Source organism: Mycteria americana, chromosome 3 (genome assembly GCF_035582795.1).
Source record: "Mycteria americana isolate JAX WOST 10 ecotype Jacksonville Zoo and Gardens chromosome 3, USCA_MyAme_1.0, whole genome shotgun sequence".
Taxonomy (NCBI): domain Eukaryota; kingdom Metazoa; phylum Chordata; class Aves; order Ciconiiformes; family Ciconiidae; genus Mycteria; species Mycteria americana.
The window spans coordinates 3,849,190-3,860,077 of NC_134367.1; the positions used below are offsets into that span (position 1 = coordinate 3,849,190).

Sequence of the window (10,888 nt, forward strand, 5' to 3'; positions counted from 1 at the left end):
GAATATTCAAAAGGATATAAAGCCATGCGTTGGATTCAAACTGCAATTGAGATGCCACTCATGAAACACGATGCCTTTAAAGAGCTTGTACTGTGCGAACAGGCTGTTCAGGGCAGCTGTGATGGATTTCTTCAGCCCATATTATCTGTGTGTAAAACAGGATGTTTTGATTCAATGCGTAGAAACACCTGATGGGAGGGAGGGGAGAAGACAGAGGCAGGCTCTGCTTGGTGCCCGGTCTGTGACTCGCTTGAACTCTAGCCTGGCTTTCCAAGCCTCCCTTTAAGTCATCTGCCATCAGATCTGTCCCATCTCGCTCCTTTCTAACCTGTTCGCCAACTTTGAGGAGGCTTTGCAGGGTAGGGAATAGGAAGGCGATTATGTTCCTACAAGCTTCGTGAGCAGTGGCAGCCTGCCAGGGAAAGCAATTCACCCCTGCGGATGGGATGTCCGTGGGCTCGCCTCATTAAATATTGGGTTCCTCTGGCTGGTGGTGACTGTGCAGCATCCAAATCCCAGTACCTTGTACACGCTGTGACACCAACAGATCCTGAGGAAGCTAAAACTCGGCAGGATGAGGCCGTTGGCATGTCTTTTTTGAAAACCCAAGTGTTCTTGTTTAGTGCCATTGTAGGGCTCTCTTCCATGCTGCCGGTTTTTCCCCCCAAGCTGTGAAAGAAAACAATGAGGAGGAACTACTATTGTGCATTAAGTGTTATTCAAGGATGCTGGACTGTGTTGGGTTACTCACAGTTTCTCCTGCTGTGTAAATGTCAAGACAAGCCTGTGGCATTTGTCTTTCAGAGCTGGAGATGATAATCCTTTGATGTGCTGTTGCAAGAGTGTTGCTGATGGGTTTAGATTACTTTATCTGATGGTGCAGGTCATGCTGATGGAGGGTTTACTCTTAAAGCTTAAAATCTGCTCCCTCAGTATCTTAAAGTACTAGTGACAACCCGGCTGCTACATAGAAGAAAACCTGTTTCTCATAAATATTGGGGGGTTTGGACAATTTTTGGTTGCTAATGTAGTGAGCAAAACTTTTGCTTGGGATAAAATAATCCGGGGGAAAAAAAGACATGAAGTTGCTGTTGAATTCCTATGGGAATTTACCAGGTTGGTTGCATAAATTCAGTGTTTGCTCCTGCTGCTTTTTAGGGAAAATGTCCTTCTGTGCTTGTTTACACAAAATGAGTTGGAGCTCTTTCTTCTTTGTACTGCCATTTACCTTTTAGCCAGTCTTAAGCATCGCGGGTCACGGCTGTGCAGGTAAGGCACTGCCGTAAATGCTGAAGGCTTTAGCATTGCTGTGCAGCGTGCGGGAGGGCTGGAGCTCTGCAAATGAGGGATGCCGTAAGAACAAAATGTCCATTAACTGGACTGTTTGACTTTACCGTGGTAAAATGCATGTTATGTCAGTCTTAAAGACGCTGGGTGTAGTTACTAAAATCAGGTTTATTACAGCTTGTACAGTTAGGTTGTAAGAGTTTACAGGAACTGTTATTGTATACAGAGGATCCATTTGATTCATAGCTGTGCGACAGTGCCAGCAGCAACATTCCCTTTGAACTATAGGGTGAAAAACACAGAACACGTTGCGTATTTGTTCGCGGGGCTGATGGCTGCACCCCAGCGCTGCGGAATTTTGAGTACTTTATCTGAGTAGCTAAAAGCTGATTCATTACTTGCCAAAGTGTAAAGCAAAAGCTAGGGGACTGGATCATTTATGCTGATTTATAAGGAGGCATAATTACAGCCCCTAGTCTTAGAGCTTGCCAGAGGGCATCCCCAGCCACCTTCAGCTCCGGGAGTTTCTAGCGCCTACGTTGTCAGGCAGCGATTCATACACTTGGGATGCCTTTTTTTTGAAATTATTCTGATAATCTGAGCTTGGCATGTGTGTCTAGGATGTCAGTCTTCACACGAGGAATACGTGTGGGAGGAGGAGAGCCTCCTGCGAGGAGGTGAATAGTCGAGTGTCCAGGGGAAGATGCAGATCCGGGGTCTGCACTGTGCCGGCTGCGCTAGGCACATCCCAATGGGTAGCGGTACCATACCGGGTAATGGTTTCAGGGTTGAAGGGATCGCTGTGATCACGGTGTGGAGGATAAAAGGTTCTCGGCCTTTTGGCAAGTGGATAATTCAAAAGTACAAGAAGTACAGGAAATTTGCTTCCTGGTCTGTGACCAGAGAATTGGCATTTTCTACAGTGGTTAACAAAGTAATTACCAATAGCCTTTTTACAAATTTTTCTTTATTGAGGAATAATATACATGTAGCAAAGACCTACTTAAAGGCTTCATTTATATTCTTTTAAATCAGATCATTATTTAATAACTTATGTACGTTGTTGTTGGAATGGTATACGTTTTTGCAGCCCTTTGTATATTGTGGTAGATTAAATTGTATCACTTCTAAAATGCAAATTCTAGTCTCTTTCCTGACATGAAATTGTTGTGATGCCCCAGCAAGGTAAGTGCAACATTTCTACAGGATATTTTCTAGTTTAGCCTTTTTTTTTTTTTGGCTTGTAGTTCCTTGATGCTATGAAATAAAAACTTCCTTGTCAAAAACTTTCTGGCAGCTATAAAGGTTGTTCCAGAATTAGGGGGGTTTTGGAGCAGAGAACCACTTGCCTTTTCTGTGCTGTGCTTCATCTCATCAGCTGCCATTTTTTGTGGTGCTTGGAGCATCTAAGCTACCGTGGCCATATCCTACATGGCTGTGGAGTCCTGAAGCCTCTGTTAACCAGGGGATTAGATGTGGTGTAGGAACAGCTTTGAGTAAACACAGTGCTTGGTGCACTAGACTGAGACCTACACTTGACCTGAACCTCTTTTCCCTGAAGACTTGATGACATTGCTGCTAGAGTGAAGAGGATTTTCTCTGTTTCTTATTTAATCAGTTGTTTCGGGGAGAAAACAGCAATTTGGACTACAGTGGGGTAAGTACAGGGCTCTGGTTTCTACATTTCCATAGGTTTGGGAAGGATAAAAAAGCTGTGCCTTGCTGGGAAAAATTTTTTTTTCCACAGATCCTTAAGGGACACTTGTGCAACATCAAATACATAAAGTATCCTGGCTGCGCTGCCAGCAGTTGGCGAGGCTGTAATTTCACAATGGGGAAGGCTTTGGCAATGCCGAATTAAAATGCTGCTGTTCTCCTCCACCTCTTTTTCATCCTCAGTTGTGCTGGTTCAGCTGCTTGTGATTCCATGTGGTATGTTGGATTAGAAAAACTGGTAAGGAAAAGTAAGCCAGCCAAAAGGGAGAAGCCCTGCAGCCTGAGTCAGCATCTGTGGTGTTAAACATTGCAATGATGCTTTTAGTAATTAAGTCATAGGGAAGATCTGTAAGGTGAAAACCCATGTGGCTTAACGAGCTGTTCTCTAAGGCTCTGTCACTGCAACTGGATCCTCATGTAGACTGGAAGGATGATTGATTTTATTTTTTTTTTTATTTTTACTTGGGTTTTTTTTAGGCACTGGACTGGGGTTTGGGAGACCGAAGTCCTGGTCCTGCCACTGCCACAGATTGCTGGTGTCACCTCAAGTGAGTTACTTCATCTGCATCAGTCTTGGCTGGAGAAGTGCGCTTTCTGGGTGAGTCCAGGTGAAATTCCCTGTTCTCATGTGCCTCGTGTGTGTTTACTGTTTGGGACAGAGACTTCTTGGTTATTGTACAGCTTTGATTAAAAACAGCCTCTAGGCACTAACCAGGGTCTAAGGTATTGAGCACGTAGCGAAGCCTAGGTGGAGCTAAAAGGGGCGAAGAGAGGGTATACCTCGATCCTTGCCCGCTGCTAACATTACAGAAAGCCACGCACTTAACATGCGCACAATTGTCAGCAGGACTAAAAATAACTGGTCCACAGAAATACAAGGCTTGTGCCCACAGAGTACGGTACCGTGCAGAGCAGCAAACCAAAGGGATAGCATGTCTCTATGGCAAGAGGTCTCTTGTGTCTACAAGTGTCCTGAAAGGCCATGAAGAGCACAGTGAGTTGCGAGGAAGGTGTGCAAATTCAGCAAGGGGGCAGAAGGGGAGCAGGGGTGAGATCAAGAAAACGCTGTGAGTAGGAGGGGGTGGGAGGGAGATTAAGCCTGAGGCGCTGGGAGAAGCTGTTGCAGAACGCTTCGAACAAGAGGAAGACTTTTGGATGCTACATGAAAAAGGAGAGGAAGAAGGCAGAGGTGTAAAGTAGAGTGGGGAGAGTGATGAGCACTCTTGGAGCCATCAGATCCATGGCACCGTGCTGCTTACGAGAGGATGGACAGTTCTTGTCTGCTGCTGGAGACTCCCAACAGCAGAATTCATTCCCAGCAACTTGGTCCCCACCCTGGCCCTTTTGGCAGCGCTACACACAAGTCCCAGCTTGGAGGAGTGCCTCACCATACGCTGTGCAAAAGAAGCGCTGGAGTTTGCCAGCTTACTGTGTTTTAGTAATCTGCCCCTCCTAGAAGAAGGGAATGGGCTGTTCACTGCCATTGCCTGGGCTTGTGTTGTACCTGAGTAACGCCATGTTAAAACTCTCGCTATTTTGGAACTGTTTGAGGGGGAAGAAAAGAAATAGGATTAACTACTGAAAAATAAGATCACTTAGTGGCTGGCTGTGTATACTGCTCTCCAAACTAGGAGCATCCTTAAATCTACAACTCTGCCGCTGTTACAGGATGGCACCTCCTGAACGAGAGAGGAAGAAAGGGTGCTGTGCTATGAGGATCAAGCTGTCCTCTTTCCTGAGTTAAAGTCAACCTTTTGATGTCCTCTCTCCCGTTCTTCAGCTGCCTGGATTTCTGATGAGAATGTTGCCTCAGCACCCGGCCCAGATCTGACTTTCCCTTTCTTGTCATCACAGCCTTGAGAGGCAGAGCAGCTTGTTGGACCATGTCCTACTCTCTTCCCCTTGGCTCTTTTAATTTGCATTTCCAATATTCCTCTGTTAGCGTGTTTCTGAACTTCAGACTGGCTTTTCTTGTTTGCAGTCTCTCAGACATGGATTTTAAAAAAAAAAAAAAAAACACCAAACCCACAAAGCCTTACAATCCAGATAAAAAATATAAAACAAGCTTCTCAGTAGTTTGTAACCCTCCCTCTCTCCCTGGAGCACTTTTTGGGGCACCTTTTGTCATGCACAGAGGCTCTGTGAGCAGGATACACACAAGCAAAGACTAGTGAGCTGGAAGGCTGCGCTGACCACTGAGACAGACACCCAAAGTGTCTTTGGTGCCCAACGAGGCACTCGTTGGGTGGGAGCGTTGGCCTTGGCCACTTGCTGGAATGGATCATCAGTGATGCCATCATCTATCTTGCGGAGTTGGGTTTCCTCCCCTATAGGATTTTCTGCCCTCTCATGTTGAGGTTTTTCATCTTGCACCTTTGAGCTGCTACCTATCGCATCTCGACAATCCTACCTCTGTCCTTGGTTTTACCTTGCTTATCTTGCAGGGCTCTGTGCTCTTTCTCACAATTTGGCAATCTCCTCTGCTCTCAGAGGCAGGGTTATCCATCTGGGCCATATCAGGGAGGCCTTGGATCGCAGCTGAACCTGGAGGATGCGGTGGTTTCAGGGCCAGCTTGCTGCAAGCTCCGTCTAGCTTGTGTTCGTGCCAGTTTAATGCTCCAGATGGTTGCCTCGGCGCTGGAGGAGGTAACTGGGTTATTAAATCACTCCTGCTTCTTTTGTCAGTCTGGGGAATCTGCTATCCTGGTGTGATACTGCTCTAGAAGAGAACTTTACATTGAGTCAGGCTAGTAGATAGAGTAAAACCACCAGTGAGCAACTTCAGGTGCTCTATCCATCATCCTTCCCAAGCAGAAAAAGCCCCTTTTGCTCAACTGCATGCATATATCGGGGCCCTGGAGACAACAGGATCTTTTCTTCTTACCTCTGCAGCATGCCAGGTGAGATCTGCTTGCCCTCGCTGCAGGGCTGGATCCATGATGCCCTTCCTGAGAGCAGCCATGGAGTCATGCTAGAGGCTCTGCTTTTGCTTTTTTCATTTGGTGGCAGAGTCCTCAGCCTGGAAAAGTGATTGCTGAGGTGATGATATGATGGAGGTCTATGAAATATTGGCATGGAGAAGGTAAGGAACAACTACTTGCTCTGCCTCATACAAGAATTAAGGTGCACCAGATAAAATTATCAGGTGGCACTTGAAACAAAAAGAGGTGGTGGTTGGCAGGGTGCGTGGTTCAGCTGGGGAACTCATGGCCATGGGACATCATAGGTGCCAAACATGATATGCATTCAAAAAGCAGCTAAATACGGGAAAGAAAAATCCATCAAGGGTTATTTAACACAAAGACATCAGCTGTCCCTGAGCAATACAGTATGAGGATGTCAGGGATGCATAGCTGTTAGTTTTTCTTCCATGTACTGTGCCCTGGCTGGCTGCTGGTGGCCTTCAAGACAGCATACAGGACTCGGATGACCCTTTAGTTCAACTCAGTTTGCTGAAGATGCTGCACAGTCTATAGTAGATGGAACGATACTGCTGATGCTCCCATAGCTTTGCTTCCCCAGGGGCTTTAAATGCATTTTTCGAGGCTCTGCAGTCCAACAAGAGAGTTCTTTGTGTTTATTTTCCTACTGTAGCTTTTCCTCTTCTAAAGAGAGACAGCTGGTTTGGTGAATGGTACTTAACAGTTCTTTCAAACTCAATTAGGCACTTGGGAGCCAGGAATTGCAAGCACTCAGCTTCTACAGCGAGCAAAGGATTTTCCCCCCTGCAGCTTCTGTTATATCATGATTTTCCAAGATGTCCACACTTTGTGAGCTGAGGTTTTAAAAAGTGGCCATTTGTTAGTGTCTGAAAGCCTTGGAAATAGTAGCTGGTCCTGCTTTGTTTGCTCTCCTAACTTTGAAATGCTCTGAAACAATTTCATTCATCACTTCCTTTTTGGGGGGGGGGAATAAAAAAAAACAGGCTCTGTCCCAACCCTGAACTGACTTGAATCTTGTATCTACAACAAATGTCAGGGATAATTTTCTTGGCAGACTTGACAACAAACCATTCTTCCATTTGAAGTGGCTGGACAGTGAAACTGAAATGCTTTTTCCTTTTGTTATAAGTGCATATCAGGGTGCAGTGTTTTGTGTAGGGTCTTCTGCTCATGCCCCGTAGCTGTGCCCACGTACTGCCCAGCCAGGCATTAAGTGATGTGATTAATAGCTGCCACATGTGGTTGACTCTGCCTCTGATCTCTAGGGTGGGGAGATCTGTGTGTGCAGTGCAGGGTTTTGCTAGCAGAGCTCTGTGAAAGGTTTCCCTCCCAGGAAATTGTTTCTGATAGTTTAATGTTGGTCTTTGTCCTGACTGAAAATTAAGACCTCAAAAAAAAAAAAAAAAGTATACACGCATATTTTTGTATGACACTTTTTTTCTTTATTTAGTTAAGCTTGCCAGATTATTTCTTTTAGGTACCTTTAACAAAAGCATTTTAATATTTCAGGATTCCTTTTTGGGTTGCTGAGCTAAAGGTTCCAGCTCACTGAGCTGTATGCTCATAGGGGCCTGGGATACTTTATATGGCATATTGTCATGCTCTGGACTCCTGCCCAGACAACGTCTCCCAGAGCAGGGCACTGCCATGAGAAACGGAGCCGAGCTGGCTTAATGCAAGCATCTAAGAATGACTGTGCTGGTCAGAGAGAAGGTACAAGCATCCCCACGCTTGGTCTTCAGCAGCCATCAACAGTGAATGTTTATGGAGAGAATATAGGGAATGGGATATTTCCCAGACTCCAGTCATAAGCGGTTCAGTGACTTCTTGACGCAGAGGTTATATCTGTATTGTCACGTTTAATACTCACTATGGAGCTATCCTCTGCAAATTGCCTCTTGAATCCATGTTCCCTTTGGGACTTGGTGATCAAGCACTTGGCTCTCCTGTTTATTTTGGAAAGGCTACGAACGTATGGCACCCAAAGCTGCGATCCCAGCTGGCAAACAGTGGCCTGAAGTCATGCAATTTAACGCTGACATGACTTGAAACACTTTGGATTTAGTTCAAGAAAACGCTGACTTTTGATTTTAAGAGGAATGAAAAGAAAATTGAATGATTTAGGCAAAATCCCCTTTTTGCCCCCAAGGACAATTCTTTTTTTTTTTTTTTTTTCTTTGCTGAGATTGCTCTTTCTGTGGATGGAAAATTCCCAACCTGCCTGAGTTGCCAAGCTCTTGTTTTTAGCTAAAGCATATGCTGATGTATGTTTGTATCTTGCTCCAAGAAAAAGCTGTGGATAAATAAAGAGCTGAAGGCAGCAAGCAGTTCCCTTCCCCATTCCAACAGTCCTCAGATTGCCAGTGAGGGGGATGGAAAAAACGTCAATTACAGTTCAGTCTGCAGGAATGAGAGCAATATTATACTAATTAAGAAACTTAAATATAATTCCAACTTGTTAACCTGCCCTACAGGGGAATTCACTGTAAATGCAGAAAGATCCTGAAAAGTTGATCTACAGCGCCCATTGCCTGAGAGATGTCAATTGAGAGGAAAGAATAAACTGCCTTTATTTCAATAAGAGGACTGTTAAACTTGAAAAGCAAAGTTTTTAGACTCATTGTGCTGGATTATAAAGATTAGCTAATAATTCTGTATGGAAAATGGAATTCTTAAATGCTTTTGCCCCTCCCTAGCTCATAACGCAATGCCTTATTGCCCTCAAGCAAAGGCAAGAAATTTTTAAGCCAATTTTTCCCTGACACTCTGCACGCTGCTGCTGGCTGCTCTGCTCAGTCTTAACAGCTGTGAGAGGCTGGTGAGTCTGTGGGAAAGGTGTCTGCCTGTTCTTGGATGCATCAAGCATGCTCCTAGCACTTGATAAATGATTTTGCAGCTGTGGTAACGGCTCTGTTTCGCAGAGATGGCCATTTTAGATTTCATTTTAAATGCATTTTAACTTTTCTGTCTGAAGTTTCCCTCCAAGGTCTTCTGCCAAAAGTCAGCTTTATTTTAGAGTGAAAGTTTTGAGGTTAATTGAACAGGGCACTTTGGAGATGAGGGATTTAAGTCCCTGAGACCTTGCAGATTTCATAAAATGCACTGATATGTTTTTAGCAGGCTTTTCTCGGGTCAGTTCGTGGGGGTTACACTCTTCAAGACCTATGAAACCCAGTGGTTCCCTAGACCGTAATGAGCTACACTGAGCAGTTGTGCATCTACTCCCAGATCTGGCAAGTCATAGATTTTACAGGGTGTGAGCCCCTGACAGGGAAGCTTTACATTACATTATCAGATGAAACCTGAGTCCTTTTCATAAACCCACTATTTATTCTCCAAAGTCTATGTAACAAATGCGCTCAGTAAATAGAGTTGGGAAAGTGGCTTTAGCTTGATTACAAGATGTTCCTCTTCTCCTTTGTTCCCTTGCAGAAAATGACCCTGATGAATGGCACGTCCTCCCAGGTTGTAACCAGCCTCAGCCAACCCTACCTGAGGCCTCTTCTTAGCCAGCTGTGGCAGTGGGAAGAGAGGAGGAAGAAACGACGATGTTGGACTCATTAACATCTGAGTATTTCACAGTGTCCCATTTTCTGAGTATTCAGTGTTTCAAGGCTGTTTGACAAGTTTCCATCTCTTGGGCAGATAGAGGTGATCTTCCACCCTTCTTGTCTCAGAGTGCCCACCTTGGTCAGAGCTGGGATTATGGTTTACTCTTCCACCACAGTGTTCAATGCCACGCTGCTGAGCCCAACTGCTTCTTACCACAAGAGCTCTAGAGGTGGGATCTTCTCGGTGTGGCAATACTGTGTGTTTCTGCTAATTACAGAGGCTGTTTTGCACCGACTAGTGAAATAGTGCAGAGGGACCATGTCTACAGGGGGCCTGTGATGTCATCCTTGCAGTAGGATGCTGTAAGATAGTGGATGCCCTTGTCACTCCTGTCTGTCTGTCTGTGACAGCGAGGAAGGGACTGGAGTGATGCAGAACCTTTCCTGCTCAATAAATGTAGACTGTAATTATAAAAGAGTGTATTCATTGCCCTATTCATCTGATAGCTGTGTGTTTACTGGGTAAAAGCATTTATCAAGAAACTCTGTAATCCATCAGCAGTCCAAGGAGAGTAAATGACCAGGTAGGCCATGGTGGACCACTCCTTTTGGATCAGATGGTCACTTCCCATTTTCTTGGTTTCTGAGCTTCTTAGGAAGATGCATCACTGCATTGGCAGTGAACCTAAGTTATAAAAACCGTGACACAAAGATGTTTTTCCAAAACCTTCTGGTTTGCCTTTTGTGGTTTCCAAACGTTCTTTTCCTCAGCATCAAGGGATCCATCCGTACACAAAGGTTGCTAGAGTGGCTTGCTTCTGTTTAGCTGAGCATCCCAACAACTGCAGTGGTTGCCTCAGAATGGTGCAGCAGATGCTGCCAGCCTCAGATGGACACTGTTTGGATTGGAAAGTTATCAGAGAATTAGTATTGTTGGATGGGTGAAAGGAAAAGGTATTTCTGTGACAATGGAGTATCTTCTCCAAGGGAAAACTCAAGGCTTTTCTTCCTTACTGTAACTAAGTAAAGGATTAAGCCTGACTTCCTTTCCATTAAACCCTCCCCTTTCTCATGGAGCTTGAAACCTTGCTGTTTTCAGGTATTCGCTAGCTCAGGTACACACTGAACAGCCCAGCTATTCAGTGGAATATCTGGAAGGCCAGATCCAGATGAACCTTGATAGAGGAGGGCAATTAAATCCATTGCATTAATGACCATTGTTCTTTGTTGGTGTGTGATAAACTTGGTGCGAGGCTTTGTCTGACTTTTTAAGATGGTCTGGTTTTCACGTCTCACAGGGTACATTCCTTAACCCTTACTGTATTGCAGCATCTGCTCACCTCAAAGACCTGTATGAGCTTGTTTTCATACCAGGTTGTGTCTTGTGTAGAA

The 10,888-nt window shown here is 44.9% G+C and overlaps 1 long non-coding RNA gene across 2 annotated transcripts; it reads left to right on the top strand.

Moving 5' to 3' along the window:
* LOC142407940 (uncharacterized) lies at positions 1-10,675 on the top strand. Of its 2 annotated transcripts, none has more exons than XR_012775099.1 (4): positions 1-3,241; positions 3,481-3,601; positions 5,896-6,085; positions 9,378-10,675. It is a non-coding gene; the product is annotated as an uncharacterized LOC142407940 (long non-coding RNA). The 2 variants fall into 2 exon arrangements; XR_012775100.1 differs by lacking the exon at positions 9,378-10,675 and adding an exon at positions 7,455-8,713.
* Positions 10,676-10,888: the final 213 nt, after the last annotated feature.